At 40.0% G+C, this 17,474-nt stretch overlaps 1 long non-coding RNA gene across 1 annotated transcript; it reads left to right on the top strand.

The window, feature by feature from the left end:
* Window positions 1-7,765: 7,765 nt before the first annotated feature.
* LOC138241989 (uncharacterized) lies at window positions 7,766-11,292 on the top strand. The gene is made up of 2 exons (XR_011191259.1): window positions 7,766-8,213; window positions 10,815-11,292. It is a non-coding gene; the product is annotated as an uncharacterized lncRNA (long non-coding RNA).
* Window positions 11,293-17,474: the final 6,182 nt, after the last annotated feature.

The raw sequence follows: 17,474 nt of genomic DNA, 5'->3' as shown, positions 1-17,474 counted from the left end.
GATATTTACTCAATATGAGTAGAGGGCAGACTTGCTTCAGGAACATTTTGCAGATATATTTTTTCACTTCATCATATGATCATCTCTAGTATGTCAAAATGCACACCTGTATTTGAAATTCTGTCACCACTATATACTGTACTGCAAGCAGTTAACTACAGGACAGCTGAAATAAAGAATACTTTAATAGTATTGAATAGAAATCTAAAGGCACTATATAGTGATAATGGTAAAGGCAACTATTTAAGCACATACCTGTTGTACAATATGATTTTATTTACCCAGCATAAAAAGCACCTTATCATTGTCACAGCTCTCAACACGAACCTAACTTTATACTAATATATATAATCAGAACAATATCAAACTCATTGTCCTTTATAGATTTTCTTGCCGTACTTTATTGCATAAAGATCTGAAGATAATGTATCTCTGATATTCTCCAAGTTAAATATCGGAACAGAAATCCAAAAATTAATGACCAGGAACACTCCCGCTGTGCTTCCTGCCAATATGCTGCTTTTCTATCTACACACTCCAGAAGCTATCATATCATAATCAGCAATGAACATTTTCGTGCTGGATGAAGTCTGGTTGTTTTGAGATATCCAGCAACATTTTCTCTCTCTGCATCCAGGGAGGTGCGGCTCATGCTTGAGAAAAGCTAACAATTGTTGACTCAGACTCAGGGGGAAGGAAATCCAAGGGACTGTCTTTAAATAACAGATGAATTCCTATCAAATCGTCTAAAACAACATTTCCACTCTGATTGCTTAACCACACAGCCAGGTTCAGACCACAGCCAGCACATTTCTGCATTCCAGAAATTGACAGCGTGTCAGCCGCCTCTCTGTTCATTTCTGACTTATGCAAGTATGTTTCGAATTCAGGTTAAGTGGCTGAAGGGACTTGCCCTAGTTTTTAATGATCATTTCAGATATCCTCTAGAACTCCCATTTTCAGTCCAAGTGGAAGGCGACAGAGTTTCTTGGGATTTTGTTGAAAAAAAAGAGATTTAAGAAAATGCGTCAGTGCTTTGTTTGGTCACATCCAGATATCTCTCAATGGACACAGACAATGTCCCTTTGCACAATTACTTGTGGGAAAGCTCAGTGAAAGCTTCCTGTATTTCAGGAATTGGATGAAGGTGTTGACATGGCTGTATCCTTGCCTTTTGCCAAGACAAATTTAAAACCAACATTGAGCAAGGAAGATAGGTTGCCAATACTCTTCACTCGTCATGGATGAAGACAAAATCCATGTTTTTAAAAAGAGAATAACTGGTAATGCAAACAAGCATGATTCCCGTCAATCCTCAACTAGCAGAGGGTATTTTATGTAGCCAGCACCTGATGTGTTGTTTATAATTGTGTGCCCACTAAACTTCTCTTCTTCTTTTTGTAAAAAACAATGCGGGTTATTATCTCTGGTAATGACTTTGAGAGAAGTAGGGATTGATGTCTAGATGTTGCACTAAGAGATCAAGCTTTCAGACCTTTTAAACAATGCCTACTTATAAAGACAGGTTATCTGGCAATTGGATTCTAAAGTCTGCTTAATCATTGTCATATCAGCTTTGCAGCAGACCCTGAAAAGGCACTTTTACATGAAGGTTTTCACAGAAGGCAGGAATGTCCAGTGTTTTATGAAACTGAGTGTCAGGGAGATCAATGTAGTCTTTAGCTGTAACACAGAAGCTGCCAAATCATATACAACTATCACAAACCTTATATTACAAATCTCTTCCCGAAGAAAAAAAATCGAAATGAGGAGGTAAATGTTTTTTTTGCAGACATTAATTATATTGAGAGAAAGATATCAGCTGACAGTTGGTCAGTAAATGTGTGTAGGTTGTGTCTCTTCCTGGCAAGACCACACTGCGATGGCTCAGAGACACTGTTTGAGAAGTGACCAGGATGGAACAGCAGTCTTTGTGAATTAACAGCCCCCCGGGGCACAAATTGCTTCCTACATTCCTCACATAAAGGATGCTTTTACATATTGAGTGAGCCCCAGTTTGTTTTGAATGGTCTTTCAATGTTACCTTTGTTTCATTATGAAAATGGCTCAACAGCCTTTCTTCAAAGTACAGATTAGAGTGCAGGAAGGTATATGTCACCACATCATTACAGCACATGTTTGGTTAATGTTAATGTAAACATATAGCCCAGACTTTAAACTTTCACCCTCTTCTCATTAGACTGATGACCCTGGGTTTCCTGTGCTTTGAAGACCTAATACAATCATATTATTGGGGTTGTATTTGAAGAGAACCTCTTAAAACAAATACAGTGTGTTTCACCCCCTTACTCTTAAAAGACTGATATTCACCAGTATTTAATTTTGATCTGCACCATGTTGTGCTGCTTAAGATTTACAGTAAGCTGCTACCAAGGTTGTATTATGGAAGCAAAGATAATAAGACAAATAAGATCTAGGGGCTGAATAATGTCTTTTGCTTTCTGATGTACTGCAACCCTGAATCCACTGGATTGCCAGTTTGTTTATTATAATGTGTTTTATAATAAAAGTATTACAATTTTATATGACGCAAGTTTCCACTTGGACTAAGAATGTCTTCAAATAAAGTGGAACTGTAGCGTTTACAGATGAATTAGCAAAAATATGCATCTATTCGAATGCGATGGTTCCTTTTTCTGTTTGCATCCAGAGCTCTTGAAAATATCTTAAGTATGCTTAAAATGTGGTTAGATTAACAAAACAACACCCTGTGTGGAGTCAGTAAAAATTTAAGACATTGAATTTTCTGTTGAAATTTTAATTTGTACTCCTTTTTAAATATCTGTCAGACCCGTATCATTATTATTTTAAATTCATTTTAGCTTGACTTACAAAGCCCTGGCCATGTGACAACAAGGACTGAAGAATTCCAGGAATTCCAAGACCAGGGAAAACACGTTTGTGTTACTTCTTTGCTCATTCTCAAAGACCATCCCATCTGACTTGCCTGTTTTTTCATAGTTACTTGATCTGTGGATCTCAAACTGCTTCCTCTTCAAGGAAGCCATGTGAAGGGTCAGTGTGAAGGGGCTCTTTCCTGTTGTACGTTTTGAACGCACTTTCATGTAGTTTTGGCTGGTCTATGGTTCACTGCTGCTTCCTTTTGTCTCTCCCACACAGGACTGGTAAATTCTTATTCAGTGTCTATTCAGATATAATGGAGGGTTTTGACTACAAAATGTTTATTCTGTGTGTCTAATTCCTTGTCTGATTCAATGTTTTAATTATGGTACCGTATATCAGTTTGGACCTACAGTATTGGCCTAATCCTGGCGTAATACTGGAGTGAGAAAGACAAGTTTTGATTTATATGACTAATGTTTATATTGCATAAGCTTGCGCGCTTAACATGGAACTTCAAATTTCTTTCATGAATCACACAACTCGAAATAACTTTTTTTAGAGCTTGTGGTGACTGCTTTTTGTTCATTACTTTCCTCATAATATATTTTGATGGTGATCAAAGCTTTGCATGCTCGTCAGTACAGTTCAGTTGATCATTTGGTAACTCCACAGGGAAAATAATTGAATTAGTCTTATTGATTTCCTGAAAATGCACTTTTCTCAATGAAATTAGGATGTAAAAAACCTGTACAACAAAAGGAAAAGTAATAGGAGTTTACACATGGTAAGGGTAACTGTACAGTAGTTACTTCCCACTGAGAACACACTTCTCATTAAAACAAATCAGATTGACCTCAATGCTGTCTTTTGCAAAACGAGGTAGCAAGATAATTATTTAATTTTCATCTCAATGTAAACACTGCTCCACAAACGATCTTCCTGTAACCTAACCTTTGTCCCCAGAGGAAATGTACAGTCACTGCTCCCTTCCTCTAGTGGGATTTGTGTACATGGGTGCGCTCAGGAAATGAGAACGGGCTAGTCACCTGTTCCAGTGGCCTTATGAAGAGTTCCGCTCCTCATTGTCGTGACACAAAAGACGACAGTTATGATCATTTCGAGTTCTAAAACTGGCTCTTAAAGCTGATTTAGTCGTAAAATAATGTTTGTCCGTTATACTGCCCGGGATTGATATCGCAGTTTTGTTTCCTGACATATACAAGAAGAAAAACATGCCATTCCTGTTTTTGCGCCCTTCACACCACATGGTAAAAGGCGTCAGTCTTCAGGCCGGTGCGCTGAAATTCCTGTACCCTCCGTTTCAGGATTCTTGCTGTGTTCTGTGAGATGTGCAATTCCTGCGGGGAAGCCCTCCACCTACTTCAAAAATCTTTTGAAATGCAAGCAGAGCTTTTATATTTAGACTCTTTGCTTCCTTCCTCCATCTGGGTTAAGATTGACCTAGAATCCACCAGAGCTGCGAGGCTGTCTGGGTCCTGAGAGTCCCTTCCTCGAACAGGACATACTCCACGGATCTCGGGAGACATCTTGGATCCTGCTTCACTGCAGAACAGAGAGGCTGCTGGGCTGGGGGAGGCTGTTGCTTTCACGGCACATTCGATTTCACTCCAGCAACAAGGCCATAACAAGCAATCTGGTACCATACCAGACCGAGCAGCCCGGGAAACCAGGAGATGGCTTAATGTACAGTAGCAGGGAGACTGCATCTTCCATTTTGATACAGTGGGACAGTCTGTGGATCAGAGAGGGGTGGGCACCTGTACTTCGCAGGTGGCTTCTTACAGTATGTGTGCCAGTTACCTGTGTTTCTGACAATTAGAGAAAGGGATTAAATCCTTTGCCTCATTGGGCAGCAGGGAACATAGGTCCTTAGAAACACATGCCTGTATAAGTATGTTAATACTGTGTAATCATGTCGGTGTTATCTCTGCTCGGAATTTATTATTTTATACCTGACCTTCCCATTTTCTCTGTCAGATCCTGTGAACACCCTCTTACTATCTCAACTTTATTTTATTTCGACAGGCTGGCTGGTGCAGAACTTTAGTAGATTTTGTTCTCTAAAGCCTAGATTACTTTTTGAAGCAGAAGGAGTGTTAAAATGTGTTCTTTACACTGCACGATCAGCAATATCATTTCATTCAGCAGCAAAGAGAAGATAGCTAACAAACATAAGCCAGTTACTTTGTTCAATCATCTTTGCTACGTTCAACATGATTTAGGGGCATACGAGCTCTTAAAGAAACAGACAGCTCAAAACATTCTTTAGATCAGCAGCTACAGTACCATAGAATACAATGGGAAGGAAGGTGGGTGTGTGCTTGATCTCTTTCTTAACTTTACAGACCAAGCCCAAGACCAAGAGAGATTATAACAACTTGAAATGAATGTATGGAATCACAAACCATACATTAAATGATTCAGAGACATAGCACTGGCATCTCCTAAACAAAAACCAGGTCCCAAAGCTATTTTATGTTTTTTAAGTCTACATTTTGAAATATTCTCACAAAGAACTTGAGTTACAACACATTGTGGTGTGTCCTCTTGTGCTTAAAGCAACGTTTTATGATTGACTCCTAATGCTACAGTGCATGTGTGAACAAAGAGGATTTAACTGATAGGAGGACACACCTTCTACTACAGATTGTGGATGCATTGTGTTCCTTGAAAACTATAGATACACTGCACATTCATGAACAAAGCAGAATAATAAAGCTGTTTTTAGAGAATAACCATGAACTCCCATTTGCTGCTTCACTGGTTCCAGATGTTAAAATAAAAGAAATGCTGACAAGAGGAATGGATTGAAAGATTGAAAGGAAATAGATTATTTCCCAAGCCATTCAAAGCGTGTTTCCTTTATTCAGCACCAAGAGTAAATATTTTTATCTTCATTCCTTTTTAAAAAAATGTATTAGCTTGAACCTTAGTTGATTTTTTTTTCTTTCAGGCTTAGTTTCTTCTTTAAAGCAGAAAGAGGGTTAAAATAAGTCACATCCTGGAACTTAAATCTACAGCAAAAATTTAAAAAATTTCAGTACACTGTATTGTGAATCTTTTTAATGTTGTTTTTTTTATTTTGACCATCATTCTGAAGCACGGTAATTTAAGTTTATTTACAAATTAATGAAAAGTTGGGATACCCACAATATAAAAAGAAAAAATATTATGATATATAATATATCCTAAGAATATAAACTAAAAAGTGGGAAAATATTATTTATGTAGTATTTTAAAAGCAAAAGTCTTCTGTTTCAGTAATACACTTTTTTTAATTTTCAAAGTGGTTTGTTCACCTTTGAGGGAGACACTGTTCACCTCTAACCCTCGAGTATTAACCTGCAGATGTTCAGTGTACAGTGTCAAGAAAAAGTAGTTTTTTCACAGAAGACACAAACAAAAAGACTCTACCGTGAGAATGTTGGATTGATGCAACAGAGAGAGCAGCTGAAAGCTTATTTCTCACTATGCCCTCTTATTAAATTGTTACTCCTTGAGGTCAGCACGACCCCAAGGAGCGAGTTTGACAGCGGAAGTTTTAATTCAACCCTTTCTCTGCGCAGACAGTCCTGTATTCTTCCTTTCAAGAGCTGGACTTTATGCCACAGAGCCTCATTATCCGTTGTCTCGTGTGATTGCTGAGCTACAATCCCTCTGCCAGTCCGTGCAATACTTCAAGGAAGGCTTGTTCTCTTTTCTGGGCCGCTCGTGTCCACCTTCTCTCGTGTTTGGAACTGTTCTCCTAGCAGGACTCTTCAGCTCTGGAGGCTGGGCGGGGGCTTTAAAGGAAACACGCCAAGAAAATGATCTCTGGAAAATCAAAATAATGAGGCTCATAAATAATTTCTGATTTCTTGTCTCGTATTTTATTAGTTTATCCACGCACCCCCTGGATTTAGTATCGATCGCTTATTGTATGAAATGCCACAGTTCGGTTACTCAGGTTATTTATATATGAAACTTCATCTCTGATATGAGACGTACATGGCTCTAGAAAAATGGTTTAATGAAGTTTACTTTGCCTTAGCGACACAGAACAAATAACCACATTCAGCTCTTTTGTTTTGCCCCAGCCATTTAAATATTTGTGTAAAACCATAAATATTCTTAAGCATTTTACTTTTTTAAATAGTCCGGTATAATTTGCATAGCAATGAGCAAATCCTCGTCAGCTAAAAATGAAGTAGGAATTGCAAGAGCGTATTAAGGGCTAAACTGTAGAGTATTAGCGTCTCAATTATTGTGCAAGTTCATTTAAATAACCAAAGCGCAGGTGTGTTTTCCTTTCAGCGATTTACTTGACGTAGGCTCTGCTACAATTAACTTGGATGCATCGACTGTCTAAAGCAGCCATTAAGCTCCTACACACATCAGTCTGTAATTACCAAGCCTTTTAATTACCGTCGCTACCTGAGTGGGGTTTGCATATCACCTGCTCTTGTTGCGTCCTTAAAAATCAGTAGAAGCACGCAATTAAACTGACAAAACAGGTCATGGTTTCTACCTAGCAAGCGTTTACTCATTTTGTGTGAATATGCGGCTTAATCTCATTTCAATTCCTTGTATAATACATCACTTAGAGACAAATGAGACACGCTACCGTGTCTAAAATACGAATATTCATCATATTGACTAAAATTATACCTCTGCCCCATAAGACACATCAATAACAATTGAGTGAAAACACACAGGTAGTTTACGGTACCCACGCTTTTTTAGTTGAATGATTTTTTTAAAAGTCTTGATTATTAAACAAGTGTTGTAAATTGAAAAAAATAGACGAGCTCGATTTACGCACTTTCCCCAAGTGTGCTTAGATTTATTCAGGCGGATGTAAAAATAGTTCAGATGAATGTTTCAAATTACTTAGAAATCCCTTTGTTTTCGGTGAGCTTGTTACCGCTTCAGAAATGCTTCACAGGTTTTGTAATAAGGTGGAGCCGAATGGGTTCTCCACAGAGATTTTGAAATTCATCTGGGCGTGAATGAATAAATATTGGAATCCGATCTTGAATTAGTGCGCGATGATTGAATGGGAGAAAGCTTGTCCTGAAGAACGGAAATATCGGCTACAGTATATAAGAGGGAAATGGTGCATCTCTGAATCGTGTGACAAAGTGATAAGTGCGCCACACGCATCTCCGGTACCTCCACCGGATTCAGAACCAAAAGGTGCAGAATTCCGACCAAAACCCTGTTGCCCTCAGCTGGGTTGTTAAAAGAAAAAAGTCCTATGACCCCGTAATGGAGCGGTTTGCGCCATCAGGGAGAAAAACTGCAGCGATTCGCAGCAGACGGCGGGGTAACATCTGCAGCAGCTGGAGGTAATCATTCTCTCGCTATAAAGAAGGTTCGGAGCGCCGGTCTAATTGGCTTGGCGTGGAGTCAGGTTACTGCGAGTCCGCAGTACGAATCCAGGGTTCTGAGCGGTGTCTGTTGGCTTTCCCGCAGGTTAAAAAGCGAAAAGCTAGGTCCTCTCTTTCTTTGCTAGTCAAGATTAAAAACGGGAGAATGAAACGCACCCGTATTTGGTTTTTTTTTGGAATAGATTAACATGGAGAATTCAGAGCAAAGGCGGTTACAGACTGAGGGTGGGGAGGTGATTACTCTACCGGCAGTCCGGCCTCACCCCCTTCGGGCTATAGCAATAGGGTACCGGTACCCTACAACAGTGTCCATGTGCGTAGGCCTTCCACAACACGCTCTCAGGTCGAGAGGGATCGTAACAAAGGCCCTCACTTGAAACGCGTTAAAGGGAAATAGCAAGGCTATTTTTATATTTCTAGGTTTAGAAAGAATCTGCGTCGATGAGTGAATTTCAAATCGCAATTAAAGTCAAACGTACACCGTAACGTGTAAAACCTCCAATTTACATGACGAAACAGAAGGCATTTCCAGATGCGCGCAGCGCCATATTCTCCGATGCAGAATGTGAGAACAAAACCGGTGACGTGAGGCGGTCCTATTACACTGTAAACAAGCAGTCTTGTGAATACAGTACCGCTCTTTTAATCCCATAGAAATATCGTTCTCGACTTCCACACGGTTTTGCAACAAATACTACTTGTTAAAGCTGGTTGCAGGTCATGTTGGCGCGTTTCTGCTGTACAACTAAAATTATCCGCTCCTAGGCCGCACTGCATGAGTCATTACAGTGACTAGTGAGCAGGAAGGGCCGTTTAACATCGCAGTTTGCACAAACTCTCACTCTCGCCTGTGGTGAGACCGGGGGTTTGTGACAACTTTGCGAACTCTGCTTTCTCAAAGTACACGTTTTTGTGCTTCATTTGAAATTTAAAAAAATGCCGTCAATGAATTTATTTTGTCACTGAGATTTTATAACAGGTCAGAGATTGTTGGGACTGCAGTTTCCCTAAAGAGGCTACTTTTTTGTTGACATAGTGTGTTTTCATATTCCAGGCAAAGTGGGGAAGCAATTAAAAAGTAAACAAGGTTAGGATGTCTAATCAAAGTTGATAAAACATGGTATGTATTAAGAGACCTTAGAATAAATTAGTAACACCAGTTTAGACTAGAATATTGCGTGAAGTTTGGACATCAAGATATAAGAATGTTATTGCTGCTCGGAATCGACATGGAAAAGACCAACAACTAATTCCTGGACAACACTAATCCGTTAAAAAAATAAATCTTTTTAGTGTTGGACAGAGAGGTCCACAAAGGGATCATAATCCTCAAGTATCCTCAAAAACATTGACAAAGCCAACACAGTGGACGTTCTTCAGATCCAACAATGAAATGAACCAGACAAAACAAGTGTGCGCTATGAAGAAGCATATCTGTTATGGAATAAAAAGCTGTTCTTATTTTGTGTAACCTTATAAAGCCGATTATGTTTGGACAATCAAATTTAAAGGTAATTTAATGAATCTAAATTAAATAGAATGAATTTATTGATTTAAATAAGTGTGACAAAAGGTATTCTCCCATCTGAAATTCGGGTTTCAGGTGATTTTGTTTTTTCTGGATCATAACCAGTCTTTCACTGCTTTTAGTCAACACCATAACTTCATTTTAAATTTCACATCATTCCAGTGAACTGACCACTTCCTGTATGATATCAATCTACCTCATCCTACCTGCGTGTGAAACAGTGCCAACGCACACCTACAAACTGCTGAGGAACGCCGGGCTGCCTGACTTCACCATGAAGCTTGCCTGCAGTAGGCTGACACACTTGCATGCAACTGTGACATTTTAGACCCTTTTAAGAAACTTTGCAATTTTCACACTGTCTTCAGGGGAAGACTTAGCTCCTCATGTTCACACAATGTGACAAGCCAATCTATCGCGTACAGTTATGGAAAAAATTCTGTTTATTGAAGTGGAATTCTTCTTTACCGTTTAAAAATAAGTCCTTTCTTCAGCATACCTCATGTATGACATATCTGGGTCTTCACCTTGGAAATATGCCACAATCCCTACCCACAAGAAAAAATGCTTTTCCCCATTCTGAAATATTCAGAGTTTCGTATTTATATACAAAATGTGTATATTTAGAATACAATCAATAAAAATTATATTTTGATTATTTTGCAAGTACAATATAATATATTTGTGGGTAATGCCATACAAACATTTGATGATACCATCATCACAAAAACAACCGAACCGAACCCCGGGCCCTCTGCTGACCTCTGCTTCACTGTGGTTTCTTTCCTCTACGGTATTTTCCAAATCGCCTTATCCTTTGTTATGGTTCCGATGGTGTCCTCCTTTCAGCTTCAAAACGACCTAGTTTCCTTTAGAGAATGTCCTGCGGTTTTCATTCTGGTTTTTGGCTACAGACACCACTGTCTTGCCCTCTACATCCAGAGGGGGCTCCTTCTCTGTCCTGTTCCTAGTCTCCCTGTGCTTTACCAGTTCTTCCCGTGTGTCTTGTTGTCTGGGGCTATCTTTTTCAGGCTCTCCCTATCCTCCGGGCTGGGCATGGGGATCGGGTGTCGTGAGACTCGCCTCACCAGGTCGCCCCACGTCCGCTGCCTGAGGGGGTCTCTTTTCCCCGACTTTATCCGCGTTTGCTCCGTTCCTGCCCCTCCGCATAGGGTCTTCCTGTTCTGCCGGTCTGTCCACGGCTCGCCTCCAGCTTCCGCGACCACCACACGCTGAAATCAGAGCAAGAGGTGTCCACTGCTGCTTTACAACCCTACTTACCCAACAACAGCCACCTGACCGAGAAGAGTCACCTGCCAGCCCACTGTACCAGCGTGTGCGTTCCTTCAAAATAAAGAGACCTAACATTATCAACTTAACTGACCCAGGAGTGTAGAACTGCATCGATTTGTTTTTTTAAAAAATGCCATGCTAAGGAGTTGTTCACATTAATCAAATCACGTTTTTCATGAGTGAGAAATAAATATCTGAATTTATTGTTAAAAACGGCTTAGATGTCGCACTCGTAATTTTGTTTGTGGGCACTGTACATAACTGACAACAGAGGTAATATGAAATTTGCTTCTAGTTATAATGTATCTATGTGTAGTTAACTTGAATGTTCTTATTTCCCATAAATTAAACACGACCAGCAGCCAATTGTTATGTATTGTTACACACAGACCTACAACACAAACACACCAATTAAACAGCAGAAGGCATCTGGAATGTGAGGGAAACGGAAGATCTGGTTTGCATCTCCAGCTTCCCTATGAGCATGGTTTACATCATACAGTACATCGCTACCATGCTGCAGGCTTCTGCACAACAGGCTTACTTATGTGTGGTCCTGTTGCCATATCACATCTTTCAGCCTAAACACTAGATGTTTGTGCGACAGTCAGAACAGAAATCTAAACTGATTTTTTAAAACTGTGACGTTTTTTTCCTGGCATCTACTTCAGCAGGGAGGGGTGTGCATGATACTGCCCTTAGACCAGTGGCTGTTGGTGTTCACTGCAGGGCAACGGAGAGCTGTGCTCTCTCTCTCTCTCTCCTTCTACCTCCTGGCTATGGGAAGATCAGACCCCTGGCCTGCTCTGCTCTTATCTTCACTCTTCATTATGGTAGCAAAATTGTGGAAGCTTTGCAGTGGGATGTCAGCTCGGAATGTGCATGAGCCAATTGTTATGTATTGCTATACACAGACCCATAAGGCATATTTGCATTATGAGTCCCAAAACACACGTAGCCCATGTGTGGAACACAGGGAACACAGGTGTGTGGAAATTCTGAAAATTTTACCATTTACTGAAAATATTTTTAAATATAATTTCAGGATTGTATCAGTTAGGATTTGATTACAAGAAGTAAATGGTCCTCGCGTTTCACATGGGAGAATAACCTTTGTCATACTGTACATATTTAGGGAGTGTGGAGCATTTTTAAAAAATGTTTAAGAATTCCTGGTCGTGCTTAAAGACTTTTGAAAACTTCTTAATCAATTCCTTTGAGTTCAGGGATGAGCTGTAAAACACAGTGCTGTTCTCCTTCCCTAGTTTACTTCAGCTGCCCTTATTCTGTAGCTCTCTTTACTCCTGTCCCGGTCATTTTGGAATCATTAGCAATCCCAACGGTTCCATCTGCTTCCCCAGGGCAGGCTGCTTGCGTCTCGCATCGAGCTGCTTCGGACTGACTCCCTGGAGACGAGTGAAAGCTCCAGTGCAAAAACACCAGGAGCCACAGCGTTATTAAAATACCAAACAATTTCAAGAACAAGCTGTACACGGACCAGATCCAAAGTTGTAAACAGGAACTCTCTTGCTTGAAGTTTTTCAGGGAACTGCCATCCATCCAGCCAGAGAGCATCCTTAAGGATGATTTTGAACGGCTTGCGCAAAACATTATTGAACCCTTCGGAATTTTATTTCAATGCTTCTCGTGAAACTCATGACCCCGTTGGAGGTTGTGATTGAATACCTTGAAGCTGGTTATTCACATAACGGGTAACAGTGATATCCTGGGCACCTCGGTTGCAGTCATGAGATTCTGGAATGAAGCATTTGGACTTGTATATTGCCTAAAAAATATAGACAAACAACAGTTTCCCTCCCTGTTGTGCCACAGCCCGTTTTTGCTGTGAGACACATTGTTAAGCCACACCTTTAAACAGTCCCCAAACAAAACACATTTCCTTGACCTGATAATAGTAACTGTTGCCTGTCACTGCAGAGCAGTTCACCAGGCACGTTATTTCCACTGAATATACTGAAAATTAAATTACTTTTATTTTGGGGTAGCTAGCAATTATTCTTTTTAATGCATGTACACATTATAACACATAGGTGAATTACCTCTATGGAGTTATTTTATTACATACTATGCGGGTACTTTTAAATTAGCTGTTTTGTAGAATAGTGGCAAACTATCAGCGTGTTTTCTCAAAGAAATGGACAATCCAGTGAAATGAGAATGAAACTGTAGCATCAACAAAAGGGTCATATCCAGAGGGTCAAACACATTTTGAATCAGATCCTTTGCAACAGTCTGAAACAATATATGATTAAACATCTAGGGAAAAGCACTCCCTTTTACTGTATCAGAACACATGTCAAATAAAGGCAATTATGAACACAAAAGCAATAAATACTGTAAAAACAAGGAAGTCATTCAGCTTTTACTTTAACAAGAGCTGAATTGGCTATAAACCTTTCTTTCATCGCCCTGTGTGGCCACAGTCTGCTGGAGAAATGTTTCACCCTTTTATAATGCCCAACTAACCCGGAAAATCAGAGGAGGTGGATTAAAGGAAACTGCCATTAAAAAGAAAGAAAAGCATGTTGATTTTAATCATGGTGATAAAAGAGAAACTTTCAAAGGAATGGATTTTAAAAACAACCTTTCTGCAAAATAGCATAAAGGATCAGTAAATAATAAAGTAGTAATTTTGAAGTAAGATAATTTAGTTAAGAGATCACTTTATTGGCCATATACAGTTTCTTGCATTAGGAATTTGTCTTTTCACATCCTCCAGCTTGCTCTCCATGAGACACAGAGAGAAGCTAGGTGTCAGAGTGCAGGGTCAGCCATTTATACAGCACCCCTGGAGCAGCTGGGGTGAAGGGCCTTGCTCAGGGGCCCAACAGAAGAGGATTCCTCTGGCAGCCACAGGATTTGAACCGGCAGCCTTCCAGCCACAGGCACAGAGCCTCAGGCACAGAGCCACCACTCCCACCTCCAGTATGTTAATGCATAGGTACAGTATCTAACAATATTGATTGTACTTATCACTTTAAGTGTGCCCAAGGCTTACAGTGTTCTGACAGGCTACCCCCCTGCAGAACAGAGCTTGAACAAGACCATAGAACTCCTGTAGCATCAGGTTTACTGACCAGGTTTATGGTTATAGTCCAGATGATTTAACGAGGGGGAGAGCAAAGTGCAAAGCATTTTAAAAATAATGTGTGTATATATATATTTGTATATTTATTATAAAATCCATTGTGTTAATGTAACATTTAATATAGATTTTAAATATTTTAACTGCCTTCTATATAACTCATACCACATCAATTTGATCTTTGGTCATATTTGCACAGATTCTTCAAAATAACGGGGAACGAATCTTCAGGCATACTAAAATTACATCTGACAAAAACATACATAAAAAGTATGTCAGACTGTCTTCATTCTATGCTATGCCAGACAGCTGATGAGGAAGACACAAGCAGATCAAATCTCTTTCAGCACATTCTGTGAATCACCGCATGACAATTTCAGAATGCAGTGACTTCGTTTCAATTGTGTGCCTGTTTGCTTGTATGTTTTTTTTTCCTCACAGGAGACAGAAAAATAAAGTGGTCGCTCTTCCGGTAAAATTGAATCAATTTGCTTTTTTTATGTGAAGTCTTCCACATAGGTCCTGAGTAGCACGTTTTGCAACTTGAGATCAGTCATTTTCATTATGATTCATAGTAATAAAGTTGTTTTATACTGCACTGCACAATGCAACAAAATAAATACTTTTTTCCTTGTTCAGCATTTCATTTTTGTTGTAAATAGCATCTGATTATGACTGTGTAGCTGTAGCAAGCTGTTACCTTCAAATTCCATTAGAATAATAAGTAACAGAGAAGCAGCGCACTTGAAAGACTCAAGTAAAATGTGCTCCCACAAACACGCTCACAGAGAGGTGACCTTGCAGGCCTGAACCCCCGGGGAACCATTGTCAACACCTTCGCCCACAGATTAATGACACAGTGTGTGAAATATCCAGAAAACAACAAACCCGGAATAAAATGTGTCAGTGTACTCAAGGACGAATGCAAACGTTTATTCTTTGTTGTTCTGTGGCTTTTTCTTCTGTGCCCTGCAGAGTCGACATCAAGCTGAGTCTGCCTGGTAGGTTTCAGGTCCCACATTTCTTCCTTTTATCTCCAAACAGAATCTCCTCAATACGAGGGTTACCAGGAAAGGTATCCGCTCAGAGTGCAAAACATCCCGACGTTGGTCTCGCCCGTGGGACTGGCACCATGATGCAATATTATTGCTGGGAGCTGTTTCTCTGTCTCTCCTCCCTCTTATAGTCATCAGCCTCCCATTGGGGCTGAGGGTGTGCTAGCTTGTTAGGCTCCTAGGACACAAGCACGGTGCATTTTATGCCAGCACAAGTGTTGCACCAGTTGATTTCGAATTGACGCAGGGTATAAAAGACTTACATTGCTGATCTGATCTGAGAAAAAGGGAGATACGTGAGGATCAGTGACAGTGGAAGTGATGCATGCTGTGCCACACTTATGAAAGCCGAGGAAACGTTACATGAATTTGTCACCCACAACGTCTAAATCTTGGTCACGGCATTATTTTCTCAAAGTCAAGACTGTGAAATCATTCCCATTAATTACAGAAGACTCGAATCTTGTTATGGTGCATTATGTTTCAAATTGCCGTCATTTTCGTTGTCAAGTCGAGTGAATGACAGTAATGGTTACTTCAGCTCTTAATGTAATCCACTCGTGGGCTCAGTGCCAAGCTTTCACGCAAAGCTCTGCCAACGGGATTCATATGCAACCTTGAGGCACCAGTCTCCTCTGTCTCTGCCTCTGTTTCTTCGCTTATTAAGTGCTCAGCCACAGAGAGACTGGAGCCAAAAAGAAGTGGGGCTTTATCACAGATGCAGTATGAGTAGGAAAACTGTTGAGGTGTTAGTGTGGGCTTTTGTGGTTTGTTTTAAGAAGCAGTTGTCAAATATACATGAATATATTATTCAAAATGAAAATTAAGCACTTAGCCACATCTTAGTGCTGTTATGTGCTTTGCAATTACAACCAATTTGTCTGCTGTAGCTCTGATTTTTGAGTGCCGGGTTCCTGTAGATTTTTGAAGCACCTCTTAATTAGTACCTGATTAAGACCTGGGAAACAGTGCTGATTGGGCTTCTCATCCACTTAATTCAATTAAGTTATTAAGAGATGAGAAGAAGTGAAAACCAGAAAAAATGACACAATACAGAACTAGAGTTGCTGTATAAGTCACATTGCAGCCAAATGCAGACTTAGTTAGACGTGCTTCACACTTTACCCAGAGATCTGAGTTAGTCATCAGTTCCATCACTAAAAAGCCTCAACTTCGTGTTCGTGTGTTCAATTGTCTGCTCAAGATGAAAATATAAGAATCACTGATCTGCCCGAATTGTTTATTTAATAGTTTCTTGTGAGCAATTAATACACTTACACCGACACATATTTCAAAGAATTCACTGAACACTAAGCTTTTGTGCCAGTGCGTTTGGATTTTGTGCAGATCTGAGGGTGACATCTTCAGTTTTAAAGCTGCTGCTGACTTTAAAAGATGTTGGCTATCACACCACAGCAGCTATGTCCCTGAACTCTTCCACATCACACGAGCTCAGCCTCAGAACGACGAGAGGGAAATCCTAATCCGGATTAAGGTTTGATTTCTCAACACTGGAAGCAAAAACATACAGTATCTCTCACTTTGGCGTTGTGGAATTTTGCTTTAATTTCTGTGCTGAAACTCTTTGTAGTTTGTAAAGTTTCTAGGGAGCAAACATGTTAGCAAAACATGTTCAAATAATTTAACTTGGAAGAGGAACAAATTTGGCAACTATGAAAGGATAAATAACATTGGGACAGGACTGCGTTCTAATATCACTGTTTGTGCAGGTCAGTTCTGAATGTTGAAAGTGCAACGATGCTTTCTCAGTCTGAGCAAACCCTGGGGGGAAAAATGTGTTTCTTTTCTCAAGCAGCTGGTGTTTACAACAACGGAGAGACAACAAAACGAAAGAAACACTGGGAATATTGGGAAGACTGGGAACATTGAAACCGTGGGAACATTGGGCACACTAGGAATATTGAGAACATTGGGAATACTGGGAATATTGATAACATTGGGAAGACTGGGAATATTGAGAACATTGGGAACACCAGGAATATTGAGAACATTGGGAATACTGGGAACATTCAGAACATTGTGCCAGGAACAATTAGGAAGATTGAGAACATTGGGAACACTGGGAAAACCAAGAACATTTGAATGATTGGGAACATTGGGATTATTCAATTGGTTTTACTTAACTGTGAAATTAAAAGTTTTTGGAGTGCTGTCCGGATCCAGTCCAAGGGAAACACAGTCCTGCTTCCTGGCCCCTGCTGAGTTATAATATTACA

Source organism: Lepisosteus oculatus, chromosome 12 (genome assembly GCF_040954835.1).
Source record: "Lepisosteus oculatus isolate fLepOcu1 chromosome 12, fLepOcu1.hap2, whole genome shotgun sequence".
Lineage (NCBI taxonomy): Eukaryota > Metazoa > Chordata > Actinopteri > Semionotiformes > Lepisosteidae > Lepisosteus > Lepisosteus oculatus.
The sequence above is the reverse complement of the archived record's forward strand: the minus strand, read 5'-3'. Positions and strand labels throughout refer to the sequence as shown.